The 24,564-nt window shown below is 49.1% G+C and overlaps 1 protein-coding gene across 1 annotated transcript in view; it reads right to left on the bottom strand.

The window, feature by feature from the left end:
• ASCC3 (activating signal cointegrator 1 complex subunit 3) overlaps positions 1-24,564 on the bottom strand; it is a 2,217,780-nt gene that overhangs the window by 1,736,813 nt on the left and 456,403 nt on the right. The window lies entirely within an intron of this gene.

Here is a 24,564-nt window from a genome sequence, read left to right as displayed (position 1 = left end):
TCAAATGGCGGAAGGCACACTCAATTGAAATATGACAGACAGATTTCTTAGTCCAAATGGTTAAACTTCTTTATTTTGGTAACTATACCAGGCAGTTCAGTTCAAAATGCTAATATTCGGTTTGTCAAACACAACCATATACGCAGAACAATAAAACATACATTTTAGTAAATATTAATAATTAAAAAGCATCAAAGTTACTAGTCTATTTACAACTCATAGGGAGGCATCATTAGGTATCTAAACACAATTGTCATTAGTACAGGGTATACTATACTTCCCTGTTTAATGTTAAACATATATACCATACTATACCCCTCTTAAATGCGCTTACTATGATATTTTCGGTTTATCATATTATGTGTATATTTACGCAGAAAAGTGACAGGTGCAAATATTTTGTGCAAGTCTTGTTTCCGTGCAAAAGTATATCAATAAAGTGCAATATGCTTCCTTGGTCACAGAGTGGTCAGAATGACAAGATATTTTTAAACGATTTTCCTGCTACAAACTCTACGGCGAAATTTACAACTAATATAGAGGTAAAGAATAGTGATGTGCAATGTTGAGCATTAAATTAATAAATAAAATAAGTACTATACAAATTCTGCATAGATTAGCTAAAATACAACAGACATAAAAAGGGCTTGGTACTTCTATATTTATAAATGTATGTATAAACAGAATGAAATTGAAAGCAGCTTATGTCATTTTCCACAAATGATTACATCAAAGAATTATTGATTTCCTAGCGGCTATACATTTCAAAATATACAATGCGACAAAAAAGCAAATATCTGGACCTTCTAAGGATGATATTAATTTCATAGCCATTTTTGTTGAACGAACATTATATTTTAAAAAGATAGGTTTTAGATCAAATTTCCTTAAAAAATTGTAAAATTTACAAAACAATAAAAAGTGGCAGCAACTTTGTCTTGAGATATAGTCACATGGACATGTGGAACTAGTACTAATTTTCATGTGCGGGAATGCCACCAGGGAATTACTTGTGACTATGGATAGATATGCCTGGAAGCCTTTGTTTAAATTTAAATCCATATAAAAAACAGTGGTGGGTAGCTTCCTAGGCAACCTTTCTCTAACCTCCTTCTTGTATAGTTAAAACCTTGCTTTTAGCTCCTTCTTAGGGATCGATGCTGCAAACTCAGGTGCAGAAAGGATGTTACAATCAAATAGGAAGTTGTACCAATAATAAATGTATTTAAGTCACGGAATATGGGAAAAGTGATCAAGTTTCAAGCAATCTCTAATGATTGTTTGTGTAAACAGCGTTTCAGTTTTCGACCAAATTGATCGCCAGAGTGTCAAAGGGCGTAACGCAGCTAAGTCCGAGATGTAGTTGATTCCTACTTCCTCATGTACAAGTTCTGTTGATGCTGAAGGAGGGACACACAGTAGTTTCTTAAGAAACTTGTTTTCATCGTACTGTAGCGACTTTCCGCAGTGGTGGCCCCAGACTCCTGCCCCGTACAACGCAGATGAAACACATTTGGCGTTATAGATAGCTATCATGTCTTTTATTCTTCTGGCCCCCACTTTGGTCGAAAATCTGAATATACTATTAGTATTACTGCTCATTTTCAGACTTACATTATCATGTTCATTTATCCATTTCCCATCCCCTACAAATGTTATCCCAAGGTAACAGAACGTTTTAACTGGTTGTATCTTGGCATTTTCTATAAAAAAAGGAACTGGCTGACTTGGCTTTCTTCCCGCATGTCATCACAAAGGTCTTACTTTTGTTAATTATACGTTTTCTGCTCTCAATAAATGTTGCGAAGTTATCAATGAGTCGCTGCAGACCGATCTGTGTGCGTGATAATAAAACAGCGTCGTCCGCATATAAAAAAATTGGGACGGCTTTCCCATCTATAAGCGGGGCATCTGCTAAAATCTGACCACGGGTTGAGTCGTTTTGATTAATAAATAATGAAAATAAAAGAGGTGCCAAAACACAACCCTGGCGGATGCCTCTTGTAACCTTAAAAAAGGGGGTGCACTCACCAGATGATCCATAGCGTACTTTACGTGATAACTTCTCATAGAGCCTTGCTAAAAAAATGTACTATTTCCTTGGGCACATAAATCAAGTAAGATATGCCATAATATGGAGTGATCTACGAGGTCAAAGGCGCTGCTCAACTCTGCGAAGCAGAGGAACAAATTTCCCTCCTTTGCGACGGTGTATTTATTGATAAGGAGGTACAGGTTAACGCACTGTTCTAAGGTTCCCATGCCTTTCCTAAAACCATATTGTGCTTTTGATAAAATATCATTCTCTTCAGTCCAAGTTTCCAACCTCTTTAACCGCTTCGATGCTCATGACGAGCTCAGCTCGTCATGAGGTACACCTCTACGTGTGCTCATGACGAGCTGAGCTCGTCATGTAAAAGGGGATTCTGTAAATTTCAGCACAGGAGGGGGATCTGCTTAGCAGCCAAGGTGTTAACATAATTCTGCTCATTATTTTAATAGAAGCATCTAGCAGAGAAATGGGGTGGTAATTACACGCCTCGGATTTAGATCCTTTCTTAAAAGTGAGGGATAATTAGCGACTGACCCCGTGATATCGGGAGTTGACCCTCCGCGGCCACATTAAAAAACCTTACTAAGATGGGTGCCCAAAGGTTCATTTCTGTTTGATATAGGTCCACCAGGACCCCATCAGGGCCGGGTGCCTTACCTCCCTTGCTGCTAGCTAAGCCCTCGTATACCTCATCTAGGCTTATTGACAATGGTAGAGGCAGCCATGTAGAAACATTGCACTTAGTTAAATCTAAAATAAACCTATCTGGGTTAAAAATGTTCGTAAAATGTTCAATCCATGCATTGCATTCAACATAGGAGGTTATTTCGGGCACACTATCATTCTTTAAGAAGGGACTATTTATGGTTTCCCAATAAAGTTTACTATTATTTGTGTCTGCTGCTAGGCTAAGATTAGTCCATGCTTCATCTTGTAGGTCTCTTTTCAGTGGAGAAGTGTGGCTCAATGATTAGAGCGGCAGACTCTGATGCAGAGGTCTAGCCCGGGACCAGGGTTCAATTCCCCGCCTCGGCGGGTCTTGGGCTCAAAATTCCACGGACCACATCATTCTCGCCTCTGTGCCTATTCCAATCATGGAGTCCCACTCTGCAACTCTGGGCAATAGCTTGCTTAATCTCCACAACGGCCCCCACAACGCTAAGGATGCCTGGCCTCCACCTTGGGGGTGCCCAGGAGTGGACGCCTCACAGGGAAAGCCAGGATGGGTTCCACAAACGCCTTGAGACCCTTGCAGGTGAGTAGTGCGATATACAAGTATCAATTTACATTTACATTTTCCTGTTTAAAATTGCTACTTTGTAGTCATTGCGTAGCGTTTTGACAATTATATTATTACGGGGTTTATTGCTCAAACTGTCCTTTTCCCACTAATTCTTTTAGTTAATAGGCCTTCTATTAGTTCATTTATCTTCACAAAACTATCAAACAAGATAACAGAATTGGTTTCGTCCCTAAAACAATATTCTATCTCTGCGCGACATTTCTTTACCACCTCCTTATGCATTTTCTAAGGGTCAATGCCGGCCCATTTCATCCTCATGCCATTTGGTCTGGAGGCTACAAAGTTATTAACACAGTTATTATCATTAGGTTGCTTATTTTCCCAGCACAGTAACTATATGGATATACTATTATGATCGCTTAGGGATTGCTCCGTGACCCAAAGGTTAGAATATTCGGTATTGCTAAAGAGCAAGATGTGGTCAATATTGGTGTTCGCATTCCTGCCAGTAAAAGTTGGGCAGTTGGTGTTATCCTTATTCTTGGTACAGCTCAGCAAGTCCAGATCGAACTTAGCTAACAGTTTATTTAAAGCCGTGCCGTAATTACAGTGAGAAAAGTGGAGATCGTCGCCAGCATTGTCATTACCAGTCTCTTTCCTAAGGCCGCATGAATTACTCGTAACCAATGGGCAGGGTTTGATGTTAAAATCCTTGTGAAAAACAAAGGCCCCCTGAAAACTGAATCAAGGAATTCCTAGGACAGGGAAAATAACAATGTAAGAAATATAATTCCTAGGCAATTATTGAATAAAGCTCACACTACTTCATGGACGGCTCACCAAAAAACTAACCATACAATATTTAAAAAATACAGTATATTTTTATTGTATACAATATGTACCTTGTACAATATAAAAAACTTTATTGTGACAATACATCAAAAACTTCAATAAAAAGATTTAAAATTAGAAATTATCAAATACAATAATAATCGTTACAGTCGTAATTATCGATGCGCGTTTCGGCGTAGAAAAACGCCTTCAAAAAATTACAACACCTGTAAAAATAATTATAAGTATAAGAAATACATATACACTTTATACATTGTGTACATGAAATCACAATACATTTAATCTTATAGTTCTATTCTTTGTGAGCAAATCCATAAGTGTGCCATTACTATTGCAAATGCATATAACATGCCTGTCTTTTTTGAGCGGCCCATTGCACAACCAGGAGAGGGAAGGAGAAAAATTGATAAGTTTGGAGCGATTGAATAAATAACAATCTTGAAAGAAAGACTTCTTATTCAATAAATTTAAGATAAAGAACCTATAGGTTATATGGATAACATTTTAACCAAAGGGTGGTAGATTCAATATATGGCTTCACTTTCTAATCATGGGGCAAAGCCTGGTTGTGCAATGGGCCGCTCAAAAAAGACAGGCATGTTATATCAAGATGCTCGACCCCATGGAGAGTCGCCTTTCGGTGCGATCAATTTCTTCATTTAGAGCAGTAACAGCTTTTACCAAATATGTGTCAATAGTATTACATGCATTTTCAAGTTGCGGTTTGGCACAACGCCTTGCCATTGTCGAATGGTTGTTTGCCTAAACACGCCCAAAAGTTGCTCAATAGCGCTATACAGTTATAATACAATTGACAGCGTTAACATGGAATCAAAATCAAATAGAAGGTACACAAGAGGGGTCGATTCATCAGTATCAATCGAACAATGTTCCAGACCTTGTTAGAGGGGGTGCCCGGCCCGGTCTCCTTCGACCTCAGACGGCCCGCCCTTTGCCTGGGCTTAGCCCGGCGACGCCCGCACGCTTCCCGCGACACGGGGGCTCTCCTCCGATTTTTAGCGCCTCCGGGCGCAGAATGGGCAGGAGCGGCTTCCTGCTGCTAGGACTCGTGGGACGTGTAGTCCCCCACTCACAGAGGCCACGCCTGGATGGCAGGAGGCTTGCGGCGGTGGGGGGAGACCGGCAGCAGTGGCAGGGATCCTGGCGATAGAAAGTAAGTGCTGCCCCCAAAGTACAAGAGACACCCGCTCCACCGGGGCTCTCCTCCGATTTTAAGTGCCTCCGGGCGCGGAATGGGCAGGAGCGGCTTCCTGCCGCTAGGACTCGTGGGACGTGTAGTCCCCCCCTCACAGCGGCCGCGCCTGGATGGCAGGAGGCTTGCGGCGGCGGGGGGAGACCGGCAGCAGTGGCAGGGATCCTGGCGATAGAAAGTGCTGTCCCCAAAGTACAAGAGACACCCCAAGGCAAATCACACAACCAACGCGTTTCGTTCCTTGACGGAACTTCGTCAGGGCAAGATCAAATCTGTATCAGATGAACGAATCGAATGGTAAATTATAATGGCTGAGACTCTTGAAATATTCTCATCATACGAGTAAAAGGACTGCCCTTTCCCTGTTATTATGCCGGGAGACGTCGCTTACGATTGAGCTTATATCGCCGCGCAGGAGCCAAATAAAGCGCTCTCTTCTTTTTGATTGTCGCTTACCCTGGACATAATATTTTGCCAGGATCTGAATTACTACGCTGCTCCACATATATTCTATCGTTTCTGGAGCCAAATAGTAGTAAGTTCAGTTGCATTTCCGTTGCAACTTGAAGCAGGTGACTTTTACTCGTATGATGAGAATATTTCAAGAGGACCTCAGAAAGAGGGGCAGAGTGTGGATTCACAGCCTTTGCTGTGCACCATGCTACAAACTTGTTCCATCTACAGGCATATACAGTTTTAGTGGAGGAATCCTGGCTGCCAAGATGACATTACAGACTTCGGGAGGAAGGTCAAAAGCTTTCAACTGTCGCATCTCAATCTCCACGCAAGGAGGTGGAGGCTGGACAGGTTCAGGTGGAGGGTCGTCTCTTGCTGCTGCGACAGAAGATCCTCCTGAAGAGGCAGTCTGATCGGAGGATCGATGGCCATGCTCAAGGGATCAGGGTATCAGACACTTCGTGCCGAGTACGGAGCCACAAGAATGACTTCGAGCTTGATGTTCTTCAGCACTCTGGGCAGAAGTGGTACAGGCAGTCACAGTTCCACTCACGACGAAAAGCGCCGCTGAGCGAATGACACTTTGGAAATTCCAACGCGCAGAATTGCTGAGTTGCGTTCTCTTCAGTGGCAAACAGATCTAACCAAGGCTCTCCCCACTGCTGAAAGACGCCTTACACCACCTCCAAGTGACAACATCATCCGTGATCCATCACGCACCGGCGGTTGAGTTCTTCCGCCCTGGCGTTCAGGGAACCTTCCAGGTGTTGAAACAGCAGAGACACGCCCTGATGTTCCAGCCATGTCCAAAGGAGAAGAGCCCCTTGACATAGGGTCCACAACCCCACCCGCCCTGTTTGTTGCAGTACCACATGGCGGTGGTGTTAACTGTGAACACCTGCACAGCTCTTCCTTTGAGAGAAGGAAGGAATGCCTTCAGTACGAGACAGATCGCCCGGAGCTCCAAAATGTTGATAGGAGACCGGACTCCGCCGGAAACCAGAGACCCCTGATCTCTGCCTCTAGTAGGTGGCCGCCCCATCCCAGGAGTGACCCCATCTGTCACTTCTGTGAACTCTGGTTGGGGAAGGGAGAGGGTTCTGCTGCTGACCCAATCCTGGTTTGTGAGCCACCACTGCAATGAACGTGCAGTCACCTCTGAGATCTGGACAACACCGGATAGATTTCCCTGATGCTGCACCCACTGGAACTTCAGGTCCCATTGCAGACCCGTATGTGCCAACTGGCATGATCCACCAGCAGGATGCAGGAGGCCATGAGGTCCAGCAGCCTCAGGGTCATTCTCAACGAAATCCGGGATAGAGGCAGAAACATTGGTATCATAGCCCGACTATCCCAGACTCCCTGCTCAGGAGGATAAGCCCGAAACTGCACTGTATCCTGAACCGCTCCGATGAAAAGGAGCTTCTAAGAGGGTATCAGGTGTGACTTTGGCACGTTGATAGTGAACCCCAGCAAGTGCAGGAGGTCCGCCGTAGTCTGGAGGTGGGAGATGACAGCCTGGGGCGAGCACGCCTTCAACAGACAGCTGTCGTGATAGGGGAAGACTGGAACCCCTGATCTGCACAGATGAGCTGTGACCACCGCCATCGCTTTTGTGAATACCGGAGGGGTTTTAGTAAGGCCAAAGGGGAGCACGGTAAACTGAAAATGCTTGTGGCCTACCATGAACCGTAGGTAACGCTTGTGGGCTGGCAGGACGGGGATGTGGAAATAGGCGTCCTGCAGGTCTAACGCTACCATTCAGTCTCCGGGATCGAGGCCAGACAGGACCTGAGCCAATGTGAGCATTTTGAACTTCTCCTTCCGAAGGAAGCGGTTGACGGCCCTGAGGTCGGACGCAGGCCTTTGTCCTACTTGGGTACGAGAAAGTAGTGCGAATAGCAACCACAACCTACTTCTGGCACAGGGACCCTTTCGATAGCTCCCTTGGCCAAGAGAGCCGCAACTTCCTGATGGAGAATGGCCAAGTGATCCTCCAACATGAAATGGAAGGATGGTGGCATTGAGGGAGGGTTAGTCTCGAAGGGGATGGAGTAGCTCCTTCGGACTATCCGCAAAGTCCACCTGTCCGACATGAGGTTTCGCCAGTGGGGGAGATGATGGCGAATCCTGCCGCCCACTGGCTTCTGGTGGCACTGAAAGGTCGGACTAGGAGGGCTTGGAGACTGCTGCAGAGGGGTTATGGGTGGACTGGCCCACAGACCTGCGTCGTTGGCTCCCACGTCCTCGACCACGCATAGGCTGGGTAGCTTGTGTGGTCCTGTGGCTAGATTGGGTGAAACATGGTGGGGCACCCCTTCCGTAGCCACGAAAGGGGTGAAAGGCAGACTGCGTGGGGCGAGAGGTTGTCGCGAGGCCCAAGGATCTGGCCATAGCACTAGAATCCTCGAAACGCTTGAGCACTGAGTCTGCCTGGTCACTGAACAGGCAACGGCCATCAAAGGACATGTCCAGAAGGGTGGTTTGGACATCTCCAAAGAAACCAGACATCCTCAACCAGGTGTAGTGCCTCAAGGCTACTGACGTGGAAACCACTGCCCAGAGAGTCGGCGGTATCCAGCCCGCATCTAATGGTAAACTTAGCTGCGTCTCAACCCTCTGCCACTGCACAGGTGTGTACTGCCGGGGCCTCCTTCAGGCAGTGTGGCAGCACTTGCGCAACTTTATCCCACACCATATGGGTAGAACAGCCAAAGAGGCATGCAGTGTTCATCAACTTTAGCGCTAAGCTGGCGTAAGACAACATCTTCTTCCCAAGGTTGTCCAGTTTCTTGGATTCCCTATCTTGGGAAGCAATAGGGAATGCGCCCTTAGAGGACGAGGCTTGAACCACCAAGCTCTCTGGGGTTTGGTATTGGGAGAGGAAAAGTGGGTCGCTGGGGGCTGGCATCGGGCAATCATCCTATCCACAGGAGCCCCTGAGCTGGGCTTGGACTGACATAACCCAGTTCCACTCGCCAGTTCGGTTCTTCAAGCTGGTCAGCCAAAGGATCTACAGATCCCTCCCAGTCCTCCTCACCCTCCTCTGGTTGGCACTCAGGGCGGTAGGGAACACCAGGAACGAACAGCGGTACAAACATACCTTCGGTGTCAAACTCGGGTGTGAAGCTGGGGTCGGCGCCGGTTGGGGGTACAACCAGCGCCAGGGGTGTCGTCACTGGAATTGGTGCTGGAGAAGGTACCGCGAGGTCGACCGGCGTCAATCCGGATCCAGGCCTGGATCCTCGGGGCCCGCCTGAGCCAATGGCTTACAAGGCCCAGGGCCCCCAGCCGAGTCTGCGGGCCCGAAGGTGCGCCGGCAGAGTCTGGCTGCCCAAAGATGCCATGAAGCGCTTCGTAAAAAGCTTAAAGCTGGGCACGGGACGCCTCCGCTCCGGGAAAGGGAGGGAAGCGCAGAGCCATCCCCAAATCAGGCTCCGAAGACTGAGCTGGAGAGCGATGACGCTCCAGGTCCTGTGTCGCATCGGCCAACGACGTGGAGAAGGCGAAGAGCGACAATGCTTCTTCACCTTCTTCTTGTGCTTCGACTTACCCGAGGAGTGCAAGGACTTTGATGACGAGTGGTGGTAGCTCAGCGACCACGACGCCGATGACTGATGCAGAGTTGACTGACGCCACCTACCGATGAGCAGGGGTACTGCTAAGAGAAAAATGTGCCAGATCCAATTTGATGCTTGGGGGTAATTCTAAGGTTAGGAATCTATAACTAAAGGTCTCTTTCAGATAGAAAGTTCTCATACACTGCAGACACCTGTGCAATGCTGCCAGGATCTTTGTCTCTCTGTCTGCTTTCTGCCGTTGGTTTCGGTATCCAAGATCACTGGAGGAGCAGTGTTGTTGTTATTGCTCCCCTAGCAGGGTAACAGTTTTTACTGGATTGTGGATGTACCTAAAGACTACCCATCTTTAGGAGAAGTGTGGCTCAGGGGTTAGAGGCGGCAGACCCGGAAACTGAGATCGGCCCTGGACCAGGGTTCAATTCCCCGCCCCGACGGGGGTTGGGCTCAATAATTCCACGGACTCGATAATTCTCACTCCGGTGCCTACTCGACTCACGGGTTCACACTCTGCGACTCTGGGCAATAGCTTGCTTAATCTCCACAACGGCCCCTCGCGGCGGGATGCCTGGCTTTCACCTTGTGGATACCCTGCTGGGGTATCTCACAGGGGAATACCAGGACGGGTTCCATAAGCAAGCGCATAGATGCCTGCGATGTGGGCGATTTGCGCTATATAAATACATGTACATTTACATTTACATTACCCAATGTACGCTGGCCACAAACGCGCCACCAGACCATGGGAGACGTACAGCTTTTGGATAGATTAAACTGCCAGGTGAGGTCCTGGCAAGATGGGATCACAAGCAACACCGGAACTGTTTCAACCTACTTGGACCTTGCAAGTGAGATACAGCTTTGAGTCCTGTGGCACTGTCAGCACAGATGACATGCCCATCGCCTTACTGACAAAGACAAGCTAGGTCAAAACTGGTCTGGGCTTGCTTCTGTACTTGTTCAGAAGGGAAGTGGCTTGGCAGTTCAGGCTGGACTGTCCCTACCGGATCAAGAGTGGTTTGCATTTGGTTTGTTTCTGTCTGCAGTGGCATATTGAGCAAAAAACAATGGACTAGGATGCAGCCCTAAGTAATTACTGGTGGCTGAGATGAATTCAATCATTTTACCCATCACTTTTTAGTTGCCCTAAATGTAACACCTTCAGAACGGGAGGTGGCTTCCTGTCAGTTCCCCCTGTTTTAGAAAAGTACTGGCATACTTTGAACTTGTTTTGGACTTCAGGGGGATGCTCTTTTGCACCATCTGAGGAAATACAGCATGCCAGAAACAGCCAACTGCTCCCCCTCCCCAAGGCTGAGATGATGCCATGGAACAGATGAACCACAAAAGCTGCTGTGACCTGCCCATAGATAAGAAACTGGTCCTCCTGCAGAGAGAGGCTCTGATCATGTTCTGGCAAGAAAAAAATCAGAGTACAGCTGTACTGCATCCTGCAAGAAAGGCGGACTGAAGAGAAGAGCTAGCCCTGAAGCTCTGAGAACCTACACCCCCACCGGGATAGGATGGAAGAGCAAAGATCTACAGATAATACTAAGTAGTGAATCTGCTTTGCTTACTCGCTCATCTGTGTTTTTCATGTGACTGATCCAGCCCGGACTTAGGAGAGTACACTGAGCAAGTAAGCCTTAAGACTCCTACCCACCTTGCTTTGGAAGAACCCCTTAACACTACATAGGTTTGAGGGAAATCAGCATCTATCATTTCACAGCCAAATGGAACACAAGGTGTTCCCCTCACCTACTGGGATGCCGTTATTTTGCAGGCCCAAACAAGGACTACTGGAATCATCACATTAGGATTTACAGGTCTAGATAATTCTGGCATCATACCAACCCTAAAGCAGGTTACTCTTGCTCTCAGTGGGTATGCTTGATACTTGAATGATTCAGAAAAGGGGGTGGTGATGAACAGAGTGTCTGAATTAAGCAGACCACTCTTACCCAGTCCAAAGATCAGGGCTTGATCCATCACCGTTATTTATCTCACTGCACCATCCCAGCTCAGAACCTGGCTATATGCAAATCAGTCTGTCCCTGGCCCAGTGCATCATGGGAACAGGGCAGACTAAACTACCAAGCCAATTCTTCACCAGAAAGGAGACAAGCTACCGGGGACCGGTTTCTGGCTTAATTCAGACACTCTGTTCATCACCACCCCCTTTTCTGTATCAATTTTGTCCACCATAAGCGTGGAAGGGTATACTCAGATGTGAGTCCCTAGCTCATTGTACCATCAGGATTCAAGCAAGCCGGGCCGAAGACGGCTGAAATGCCAGAAACCGGTCCCCTGTAGCTTGTTTCCTTCCCAGTATAAGAATTGGCTTGGTAGTTTGGTCTGCCCTGTTCCCATGATGCACTGGGCCAGGGTCAGACTAATTTGCATATAGCCAAGTTCTGAGCTGGGATGGTGCAGTGAGCTAAAAAACGGTGATGGATCAAGCCCTGATCTTTGGACTGGGTAAGAGTGGTCTGCTTAATTCAGACACTCTGTTCATCACCACCCCCTTTTCTTGAAACTTGAATGGCCACTGGTGGTGCTATCCTGCTTCCGAGAAGTAGTGGCATTGTGAACAGTGATTGTGGGAAGCTTTGTGGCACCCAGTTGACACCCCTGGATAATTATGGGTGTCCAACCACACGGGGAGTCAACTCAATTAAATCATTGTCAAACACATGTTTGCCAGTCAAAGCACCTCCATTGTTTGGGTTGTGTTCATTTGATTAGATTAATATATTTGTAGAGTACTCTGTTGTCAAGGACCTGATGTTTTGACATTGAAAAACTGAAGAGGGAAGATTAGGATAAGGAAGAACGCATTAATTTTCAATTGTTTGTTTGCAAACCTGGGTACAGTATCCAGATTTACCTAAACAAACAAGAATTAAAAATCCCCTTAAGATAGCAGAACAGAACGATGGATGAACAGTGACATAAACAAAGTGCTTAGAGCAAACATCTTTCTGAACAGACAACCAATGTAAAGAACTGAAGTGTGCAGTAATGTGTGTGATTTGTTTATTTAAACCTAAGATGTGATAGGCAGTAACAATGTGAATACAATGCAGTCACTTAAAAATATAAAAACTAAAAGAAGGGGATTGCAGTGGTCCAGGTGAGACACAATCATATCATATTGTTTTCTACAAAAAAAAAAGCAGGGAAAGAGGCTGAATTTTCTGCAAAGTTCTGAGAAGAAGAAAACAGAGGAAAGTTTGAGTGGTCTTTGAAATACAATCAAAACAAAGTAAAAAATGACCCCTAAATTGCAGGCCGAGTTAACAGGAGCCGGAGAGGCCACCAAGTTGGCAAGCTACTACTCCTCATTCCTGGAAGTAGGAGAGTTTCCAACTATAGTCTATGTGTTATCAGAATTAGTTCGATTTGCTGTATAAGACTACCAAAAACACCTGGAACACCAAATGTTGAGCTTTTTGCGTCAATCACCTTGTTATGCTTTGAAAAAATGGTAAGTTAAAAAAGGTAGAAATACATAGGTTAAATAGTTCTAACTGTCCTTTGATCAGTGGCGGTTTCTCCATGGGGGCGTTTGGGCGCCGTCCCCCCTGTTTTCTCGCCGTGCGAGAAGGCAGAAACAAATGGTAGTTATTGCCGTAATATAACTACCCTTTATGATTTGTTTCTGCCTTCTCGCACGGCGAGAAAGCAGAACACTTCCTGGTTTAGAGTGAGTGGGTGCCTGAGGCCGCCCAAACAGACAGTATTAACAACAGTGGGAAAACCACTCCTCCAAGCCACTCCCCCCTGCCCTCGAGTAACGCACCCACTCCCTCTACCTGTTCTCTCTGTATGCTGCAGTGCAGGCATACAGAGAGAAAATGACGTAGCCTGGGGCTAATCAGAAACGCGGCGGTGGAGTGGAGGAGAGGGAGGCTGCCTGCTGCGCCGCCTTCCTGATGACGTGCTGCAGGACGTTGAAGACTTCTTGAAGTTGAAAACGAGGACAGCGGGAATCGGGACGAGTCTCCGGACGGTAAGTTTATTTTTTTTTATTTTATATATATTTGAATGTGGCCTGTTTCTAAAATGTATGTCCTTCTGGCACATGGGGTGGGGTGACGGTGAACAGTGGGGTGATGGGGAACTATGGGGTGAGTGGCACCTGTGATGTTCTGATAGGAGACCACAGCAGTCGGAATTGACCACCTTGTTCTCCTTGTAATTTGGGGGCATCGAGACTGGTTGCTGTTCTGATTATGGGGGGTTTAGTTGATAGTTAATCACTGTGGGGCTTTGTCCGAAGCTTCGCATGCAAATATTATTGGCTGCTCTTGTTTCTTTGCAGAGTGTGTTCCATGTGTTCGTTCCCTCCCCCCCTCCTCCTTCTCTCCTTTAGGCCTCCGCGTAATGCAGTGTATGGCACGTTGGGGGGACATATGGTGTCTCACAGAGGAACAGCGAATGCTGCTGTGGCCTGGACGGAAAGGGATGCAAGAACAGAAAGAAGAGAAGGAGAAGCATTGCTAGCTTCGAAGGGATTATCTTATGAAAGAGAATGATGGTCATTTTGGGTCTGGAATGAGGAGCTTTCTCCAGGGGAGTCGATAGCCTCAGAGACACACTGAGTTCTTTTAGAAAGAAATTAATGCAAGTTTGATGGATAATCTGCACGTGAGAGTGGAGACAATTTAGAGACATTAATGCTTATGTTAAACAAGAAAAAACGTGGCATAAACTGACATAAAATGAACTAGTGGCGCACAATATCATTTTACTCAAACCTCAATAATAAGGTAAAGTTAAAAGCAGGTGAGACACTGAGGGTAGTAATTAGCCCTTCAGTCCATCGGTCATCATGTTTCAGCTGATACAAAATCCCCGGAAGGCGTCTCTGGCCTTCTTCAGGACCAGGTTCCTATTTCAAAAACTGCTGTTTTATCTGAATAGGTGTTCCTATGGTGTGGTGAATATACAATGCATAGGAATACGTTCCCGCCCTACCACTTTCAAATGTCACCAGCCGCCACTGCCTTTGATTGACTAGTTTCTTCCTTTGTGAAAGACTATGACTTGCACAGCTCGAAGATATTCTAAAAGACTTACAAAATTCTAGCCATAGGATTACTGCCCAAAATGTGTCTACTGAAAATAAAGATTTTCTCAACGTACAACTCTGAATGAACACTAGCCATGCATGATATTTATTGTGGGAGCATACTGTGTCACCCTGTACCTAAGTTCCAAACTCATACCACCACCTCAAGTAAGCTTAAAAAATGATCGATATTCTTACCATTGGTAATTCCAGGAAGACATTTGCCTTCCCAAGAACAAGAGTAAAGTCCTGACATTGGTTGCCCATTCTCAAAGCCTCCCCAAGATAGAGTCCAAATCTGCTCCTAACCATTTAATTAGTTGTTGAAGGCAGATGAGACTTCTTTTTAAGCATTCTTAGAGGGTAAAGGATCAGTGAGTGTTGGATCCACCACCACCAGCAACAGGTTGCCAGAAGAAACTGGAACAAGATCACAGCCGACCAGCTCGCCGCTTCCCTGAGCCAGCACCCTCCTGCCAGCTCAGCGAACCCCAGCCAGGCCGCCGACAACCTCACGAAGTGGATCAGCAACTGCGCGGACGAACTCGCCCCTCTGAGGACCCCGCCCAGCAGACCCGGCAGCAAGAAAGCCCCATGGTTCACCGATGAACTCAAGAGCTCCAAGAAGAACTGCCGAGCCCTCGAGAAAGTCTGGAGAAAGGAACCTACACCGGACAACATGACCGCCCTCAAACTCGCCACCCGGAAGCACCACCAACTGATCCGCGCCGCCAATAAAACTGCATTCAAGGACCGGCTGGACAACAACGCACACAACTGCAAGGAACTCTTCAACATCGTGAAAGAGCTCTCCAACCCCAACACCGGAAACAACGACATCACCCCTTCGCAAGACCTCTGCAACTCCCTCGCCTCCTACTTCCACAACAAGATCGCGGACATACACAACAGCTTCAGCACCCATCCGACGCACGCCACAACCGAACCGCCGCCGCCCACCACCACCCTCCGAGCCTGGACTCCGATCAGCGCCGAAGACACCGTCCGCATGATGAACTCCGTCCACTCCGGATCTCCGACTGACCCCTGCCCTCACCACGTCTTCAACAAGGCCGACGCTGTCATCGCACCCCACCTGCGGGACATTATCAACACCTCCTTCGACACCGCCACCTTCCCCGAGAGCTGGAAGCACGCCGAACTCCGCGCTCTACTCAAGAAACCTACAGCAGACCCCACCGAACTCAAGAACTACCGCCCCATCTCGCTACTCCCGTTTCCAGCCAAAGTCATCGAGAAGACCGTCAACAAACAGCTGGCCGCCTTCCTCGAGACGAACGGATCCCTCGACCCCTCGCAGTCCGGCTTCCGAGCCAACCACAGCACCGAGACCGCCCTCATCGCCGCCACCGACGACATCCGAGCCCTGATGGACAACGGAGAAACAGCGGCCCTCATCCTCCTAGACCTCTCCGCGGCCTTCGACACTGTCTGCCACCGCACCCTTGTGCAACGCCTCAGCAACGTCGGAGTCCAGGAGAAGGCACTGGAATGGATCGTCTCCTTCCTCGACGGAAGAACACAGAGAGTCCGCCTGCCACCGTACAAGTCAGAGGCCACCGAATTCATCTGCGGCGTCCCTCAAGGATCCTCGCTGAGCCCTACCCTCTTCAACGTCTACATGAGCCCCCTCGCGGCCATCGCACGCCAACACAACCTCAACATAATCTACGCCGACGACACCCAGCTGATCCTCTCCCTGACCAACGACCCCGCCGCCGCCAGAGCCAACCTGCACGAAGGGATGAAGGAGGTAGCCGAGTGGATGACGACCAGCCGCCTGAAACTGAACTCAGACAAGACGGAGGTCCTCATCCTGGGCTCCACACCCACCGCCTGGGACGACTCCTGGTGGCCCCCCGCCCTGGGCACCGCACCCAAACCGACAAACCATGCACGCAACCTGGACTTCATCCTGGACTCCTCCCTCTCCATGACCAGACAAGTCAACGCCGTCTCCTCGGCGTGCTTCAACATCCTGCGCATGCTTCGGAAGATCTTCTGGTGGATCCCCACGGAGACCAGGAAGACCGTCACCCAGGCCCTCGTCACCAGCCGACTGGACTACGGCAACACCCTCTACGCCGGAACCACCGCCAAGCTCCAGAAGAGACTCCAGCGGATCCAGAACGCCTCAGCCAGACTCATCCTCGACATCCCACGAAACAGCCACATCTCCGGACACCTGAGAGACCTGCATTGGCTCCCCGTCAACAAAAGAATCACCTTCCGTCTCCTCACCCACGCACACAAAGCCCTACACGATCAAGGCCCGAGCTACCTCAACAACCGAATCAACTTCTACGCTCCCAAACGCCACCTCCGCTCAGCCAGCCGCGCCCTCGCCACCGTCCCACGCATCTGTAGAGCGACAACAGGAGGAAGGTCCTTCTCCTACCTGGCCGCCAAGACCGGGAACTCCCTCCCGGCCGACCTGCGCCTGACCCAAGACCACCTCTCCTTCAGGAAGAAGCTCAAGACCTGGCTGTTCGAGCAGTAACGGCACCCCCCCTAAGCGCCTTGAGACCCAACGGGTAAGTAGTGCGCTCTATAAATGTCCTTGATTGATTGATTGATTGATTGATAATAAGAATAGTGAGCACCATTAGTGTGCTTTTTATAGGGCTTGCATTAGACAGTCAACCAGGCACATCTGGGTGTTAAATCTTTTGAGGGGATGGATTCTTTGTCGCAGTGGGTGGATGAAATGGGGGGCTCTAACTTGGAAATGAGATAGTGTCACCCTGAACTTCAGGAAGGTAATGACATTTGATAGAAACGTGAAAGTGAAGAAAGATGAAATACCAACACTTACAGTCAAGGTATCATGATTTCCAATTCATTGTACAACGCACAGAAACAATGCACAACATACATTTGACTGACTCAATAGCACTTCTGCGATGCACTGTTTTTCCTTCGTTTTCTTCTATCTTATTTACATTTGATACCCCCAGAGAAGTACGGGAGATGTGACAGCCAACACATGTTTCACCCCTACGAGAATACATGCCCGCTGCTTTTTCAGGGGTGCAATAATTAGTGTACTTCAGATTTAAAATATTCATTCAAAATAAAAAGTGAACAATGCAAATATTTGCCTTTCAAGTGCAACACTACTGCACTTGTGAGATACAATCTAGGGTAATTAGTGTGTAGCATTTAATTGTCAGCAGTGCAAGCAGAAGGTCCCCCTGCAGGCTGCGAGTAGTAGATAGAGGTTGCAGCTGGCCCCCGGATGTATTCAATGACAGTAAAACGGAAACACATAAACAGTCTTTTGAATCAGTAAATTATTGGCTGGCTAGGGGTTCTTGGAAACTGCACAACAAGCAGGGTCTGAGCTGTGCAGCCACAGCCCCACCCTTCCATTTTCTCTGCTACGTGATAACTGGGCAGCAGGGTGGGGAGATCCGGAGTACCCTAGCACTGGGAGGGTCTGCTGGCCCACTCATGTTGCCTGTGAACACAGCCATCAGCCTGAGTGACCCGTAGTCCACAGCCTCCTGATGAAGACTGCCCGTCATAATACTTTACTGAATGATAAAATAAGTTAAGCCCCGGAGAATAGGACTTAAAGTTCCAAGAATGTACATGTGAACATCTTTGCTGCTATTTTGCAAGAACCTTAAAACTTGGATATTTTTATATTAATCTTCCAGTTAGACATTTCTACCTATGCTCAGCACCTGGAAACCCGCTGGCGTAGCCACGCGCTGTATATGTGGAAATAATATTAAGTCCAGGTTGGCTTTGTCTGAGTTACAGTTCAGACAATGAGATTTTGGGTGTTAAGTATAAATACTATGAGGAGAAGTCTGCACTGTCAATCTTAAGATGATCAGAGCAACACCTTGTGTAGAAATGTGACAAACCAACACATTCTACGGAGGAATAAAGCATGCTTGAGGACCGGTCTGGAAGAGGATGTCAATGTCGTTGGAGAGCCTTTGCATCTTTCAAGATATTATTATTTATGTATTTCTTTTAAGGAGTTTTGTAAAGAACTGGCTAGTGACGGATTGCTACTTCGGATGTAGTTTCAAGTTTATTTAACTCCTTCGGTGCTCAAGACGGCCGGGAGCCGTCAGAACGTTGCCGCTCCGCCCATGCGTTGTTAATTCCCCGCCTTTGCGGGAGAATTAATCAGTGGGCGGAGTTCACACGCCTCCGGGCCGTCATGAGCACTCGCCCACCGTGATTTTTGACGGCCGGAAGCCGTCATGAGTACCTGAGTGCCATGCCCAACCCCATCCCCTCGGACCGCGGCGAAATTCGCGCCGCGGAGAAGGGGTTAATAAACAGTTTTGTGCACCTAAAGTGAAAGGCCTAGAGCACACACAGTTACGCACGGATACAGATATGATGAAAGGTCTGCTGCGCATTTTGTTAATGCTCTGGTATGATTGGAGGCAAAAGAAAAATGATGGACTGAATGATGAACAATGCTAAACATTCACCCTCAGTCACAAAGATCTGGGTTTAATCCATCGTTCTTTTGCTCACCACGCCACCCCAGTTTGGACCCAGCCATATGCAAATCAGTCTTGACCCTGGTACGATTTGAGGCAAACACTTGCGAACACTACCAACACTGCAGGGCAGTGAATGACGTACTGTGTAGTGCATATTTGGGAAGCAGATTGGCTATTTCTAGAAAGTCTTATCTTTATCTTTTGAGGGAAGATGGAGGATTTCGGGACATTGTGATGCATGTTTGTGGTTCGGTTTGGTGCATTTTGAAGGACAGCCTAATGTATAATTGAAGTGTTGTCTAAAACACAATTGTTATACAGTCTCAGGTATATTTTAGAGATGCTCTTGTATATTGTAAGACATTGCATATTTGGGGGCAAGACACGTGTTTTTGAGGAACCCACAGGTTCATTATGGGGACCATTTAATCAACAAATTAGTACTGGTGGTGAATTTCATGCGCAGTATTTTGCACAAAGATCATTCTGTACACAATCTCATTTTTTTACTTGAAACTCTAAAAGCATTGGAATGTTTTCAGGGGTTGGATGTGAGCCACTATATGGCAAATCTGCCTTTTAGACCCACACCAATTGCATACAGAGAGTGGAAAACCCACGTCTTAAACAGGAAACCAAAACTACATGTCCCAGCATGCAAATAGTTATTGGCAAAAAAGGCGGGACTGTCTGGGATTACACATGATATGAGCCACTCGGCAGCAATACTATAAAAACTCACAAAAGAAAAGTGATTCTGTACTACTTTTCGTTCAGCCAGGTCGTCGGGTTTTAATGCTGGTTCCATGGATTTTGAAACATAACTGGCATTACATGTTCATTACATAACAAATGTATTTGCAAAGCACACGATCACCACAATGGGTATCTTGGGGCAGAATAATGGATGTTCATTGATACCCACTCAATGGTACTCAGTTTATCGACCTCAGAAGGATGAAAGGCTCAATGGACCCTCCGAGACTTGAACCTGTGCCCATGAGGCTGAACACAGGTTCCTACAGTGAACACATTAGTCCACTAAGCCCCCAGACCAGGCCTGTATATGCTGCTGCTTCTAAATATCTGAGCCTTTGTTTAAGGGATAATTGTTGTAATTCTTGTTATCGGAGTGTAATTTGGGGGCAATGCATTCCCAGATGGTATTTTTGTCAAATGCATGGCTCAATTCAACAATCATTTAAAAATGCAATGCTTTGTTTCACAGATAATAAATTGCGAATTTGCATGGTCTATATTGTGCAAAAAACAACAAAATTGGATAATTTGCAATAACTAAAAGCATGAGAGAGAGAGAAATACGTGAAGGAGAAGTGGTAAACCCATGAGATTATTCTAAAGCAGTCTCATGTCTACTAATCTTCACTAGTCATTACATTTTAGTCAAGATCACTTTGCATTGTGGGTAAAGTGTGGAAGCTATAATATTTATCTCATTACATGGACTTAGCTTCTTTGTTCTACTCTCAATAAAGTGTCACTCAAAGTGTAACACATAAGGCATTAAAATGTCACCCATGGGGCGTGGCTTCGGAGGCGATGAGCTAGGACGTGTCTCCTGAGAGCTCCGGTGCCCTGCTGCCGATTTAATTGATTTTTAGCGGAGTTTCGGAGCTAAGCGATGACCCCGAGACCGGTGGGGACCCCCGGAAAGTGGGGGCCTCTGAGGAGTGCGGAGAGCGAAGGCTTGCCTTGCCTGGGGAGCTGGTGGTGCACGGCAGAGGCCCTGGAAGTAGTTGAGCCCGCCATTTTGCCAGTCTGAACAGCGGTGGGCCCTCATGTCCTGGACCCGGCCGTGGGCTGCCAATGAGTCCCGGCTAGAGATCGGACTGGCGGAGGAGGGCCCCGGAGCCCGATGCCGCCGGAAGGAGCGCTGAGGAAGTGCCGGGCGCCTGGACGAAGGCTGCGGGATCCAGCGCGGCTTATAGAAGCCTCGGCCCACGGCAGCCCCTGGGCCTTGGAGCTGGTCGGGTGAGCGGGCCCAGCGCTGCGGACCTCGGGGACCGTTGGAGGGCTCCTGCGGGCTCCTGGAGGACGGAGACCCCTGGCCGAAACGCTGGTGACCTGCCTTGAGGCCGGGGCGGCGGCAGAGAGGAGAGGTGGGCTGTCCTGCGCGCCGGAGCCCCGGCGGTTGGCTGCGCCCGCCATTTTGTGCCCCTTCCTGGAGCTAAGGCACCCGAGGCGGACAGGCTGCGCCCTGTACTACAGAGGAGCTGGCGTGAGAGTGCAGAGGCGGCTGGGCTTGCCGGGAGACCCGTAGGCTGACGCGGAGGTGAGCGGCAAGGGACGGTGGAATGCTGCGGACCCCCGGGGGAGAGGCGCAGCGCGGACCCGGGCCCTTGGTGGTGGAGGTGGGGCCTGCCCTGCTTTCAGCCGCGGTGTAGTGGAGGGTGACTACAATACTGATCACGGTGCTCCACTTGGTGGTCTGGGGACAGAGACCTTATGTGCTGCAGCTCCCTGGATCTTTGTACCTTGTCCCCCCTATGCAGCCGGGCCCTGGCTGGACGGAGAGCGCGCGAGGAACCAGTGTGGGAGTGCTGAGGCCTTGGGAGTCAGAGACAGCTACGGAGTCAGAGGCGCAGTGAGTTGCGAGAGGAAGCATGCTGCTGCAGGATTCCTGAGGGGACGGGCACAGCGAGGATCTGGGCGGAGGTGAGACTCACCCGGAATACGACCACGGGGTGGTGTTCATTGAAGCGGTGTTGAACATGGCGTTCTGACTGGTGGTTTGGGGCCACGACCTGCACGTGCTGCTGCCCCCTGCCCCTCTACCTCCCTACGCAGCAGCTTGGACGCTACCTTGAGTACCCGGGCTCTTTCTAGTGGCCACTTGAAGCGGAGACCTCATGGAGGAGCTACGTAGTGCAGCTCCTCCATGAGGTCTGGGGGACGAGGAATCCTCCCCCCGTCTCTGGACCGTGCCCATCGAGTCTTCGGGCCAGCGGGCAGAGCGGGTCTCCTCCCGAACATCCTGACACGCGTGCACTACTTCACCGAGAAGGAGGCCATCCTGAAAGCGGCGAGGGACAAGCCAGACCTCAGTTATGGAGGCCACAAGATCCAAATCTTCCAGGACCTGGCCCCCAACACCCTGCGCCGCCGGAGAGCTTTTAGACCGGTAAAGGAGAAGCTGCGGGCCCTCAACATCCCTTACGAGTGGGGCCACCCCTCCGCCCTCATCTTCCGCTGGGAGGACAAACGCAGGGTCATACGATCCTACCGTGAGGCGGCGCAGCTGCTTAAATTGTTGGACTCACCGGCGCGCAACCCTTCTCGACCGAGGCACCAGGAGAGGATTCCTGCTCGCCCGGACTGGACCACGGTTCAGCGTCACCGCCGCTCCCCTCCGGTGGATGAGAGATCTTCCTCACAGGCCAAGCAAGACATCATAGCGCACATCCGATCTCTGGAGCGTGACCCTGAAGGCCAGGTGCCGCGCCCGTCTACCCCGTGACCCAGAGTCCGATGGGAAACAATATCTTTACGGCCTTTGACACTGTGGACGCCGCCCTTACCCTCCGGTCCTGACGGGATACGTGGTGCTTATACCTCATCTGATCGATATAATTTACTTGCACGCTGCTGCGATGATACTTCTTACACCACCTCGACTTATGCCATGCACCGCTGCCACAGGATCCGGCTCTGGCCCCCTTGCTGTGTATATGCTCTGTACCCCCTGCAGCTCTTTGGCCTTCCTTACATGTAAGTGTGCAGCGCTACCAGACGCAGGAGAAGACTTCCTACTCATGCCACTCGTGTAGTACATCTGGAGGCGCAGGGATACCTGCATGATCCACCCCGGAAGGTCTTATGATGGCAAATGCCATGCTCTCCTGGTCTGCGTAGCTGCATGGCGCCCCCGACTCCAGATTGGGCAGCGGGATACTGGGGTTGTTGTCTTCTGTACTTTCTGTGGGTGGCCCCCATACTGTCCCATAGGGAGTGACATTCCTGAGTGCCTCCAAACCCTTGGGTAGAGGATGCTCGGCGGCTGGGGCAGTCCAACGGGGCCCTGTTGACCTTGGTAGTTACGGGGCCTGTTTTCGGCTGCCTCTTTACTCTCTTTCCCCTTCTCTCTTTTCCTATTTTTTTTTCCTACTTATCCTTCTTCAGCCCTTTCTTCTTCCCCTTCCTCTTGATTCAATGCGTAGCGGGACGGAGATGGGGCGGTTGCTGTTCCCTGGGTGGGAAGGGCAGAGAGGGGCTGCTTCTGTGCATTCCTCCTCACACTGGCGGGGGTGGGGAACGTGGGTGGATCCTGATTGCTGCGCGCTATGGCCGCACCCATCCCTAGGCCCTTGAAGGTCTTGACGCTCAATGTCAAGGGCTTGAATTCCCCTAATAAGCGCAAGCAGGTCTGGCGTTACCTCCTCCAACAACAGCCTGACATTATTTTCCTTCAGGAAACCCACCTACTGCAGGAAGACACAAACCGCATGGCGCACCCAAAGTACCCTATCCAGTTCTCGGCAGCTGCGGATACCAAAACTGTCGGGGTAGCCATATTGTGCAGAGCTGGATTCAGGCGGGGGACACGAAGCCCTATAGGAGTGGGGATGGGCGCTTTCTCAAGGTTACAGTACACATGGGGCGGCGCCGACTTACCCTATGTAACGTATATGCACCCAACCAGTTGCAGGACCGATATCTCCAGACACTTTTGCGGGACCAGATTCCTGTGGGGACCCGAACATGATATTGGGAGGGGACTTCAATTTAGTCTGGGACCCGGACATGGACCGTAGTGATGCCGCCTTCAATGGCACCGGGGCGATGTCCTCTACGCTGCGCAAGCAGATTGCGGACTTGGGGTTAATTGATGTGTGGCGTTACCACTGCCCGGAGTTGAGAGACTACTCATTTTATTCACACGCCCACAGGTCCTACTCCCGCATAGACTTTCTCTTTATGTCGCTGGAACTGCTACGAGACACGTTGGAAGCCTCCATCTCGGACATATCACTGTCGGATCACGCTCATGTCGAACTGCTCCTCCGGGATCTGGCTGAGCGTCCCACCCGAGAGGCACGTTGGTTTTTGCCGCCAAGCATCCTTCGGGATGCAGCGGATGTTGACAGCATCCGGGAGGCCATAGACTCTTATTTTGTTTCTAACAACACCCCAGAGATGTCCTTCCCGGTGATATGGGACGCCTTCAAATCCACGATCCGGGGACAAATCACTTCCCTGGCCATTGCTCGGAGGCGTGCAGCCTGCAAATTGGAAGCTGATCTGGCGGGAGACATCAAGAAGGCAGAGGTGCAGGATCGGGTCCGTTCGTCATTGGAAACTAGGAGGAGATTGGCCAACCTCAGGGGACAGCTTCGGCTCTTATGCACTAACAAGGCGGAACACTCTTTGCTAGCACTGAAACAAAAGTACTTTGAGGGAGGTGACAAGGTAGGACAATTGCTGGCGGGGAGGATGAGGGCGCAGGCAGCTAGGGCCCACATAGCTAGTGTCCAGCAGCCGGATGGGTCGAGAGCTGTCTCGGAGAAGGCTAAACAGGCCGCATTTGTGGACTATTATGCTACCTTATACAGGAGAGAACCTGCCACGGCGGACGCGA

Source organism: Lissotriton vulgaris, chromosome 6 (genome assembly GCF_964263255.1).
Source record: "Lissotriton vulgaris chromosome 6, aLisVul1.2, whole genome shotgun sequence".
Taxonomy (NCBI): Eukaryota; Metazoa; Chordata; class Amphibia; order Caudata; family Salamandridae; genus Lissotriton; species Lissotriton vulgaris.
This window is presented reverse-complemented; position numbering and strand designations above follow the sequence as displayed.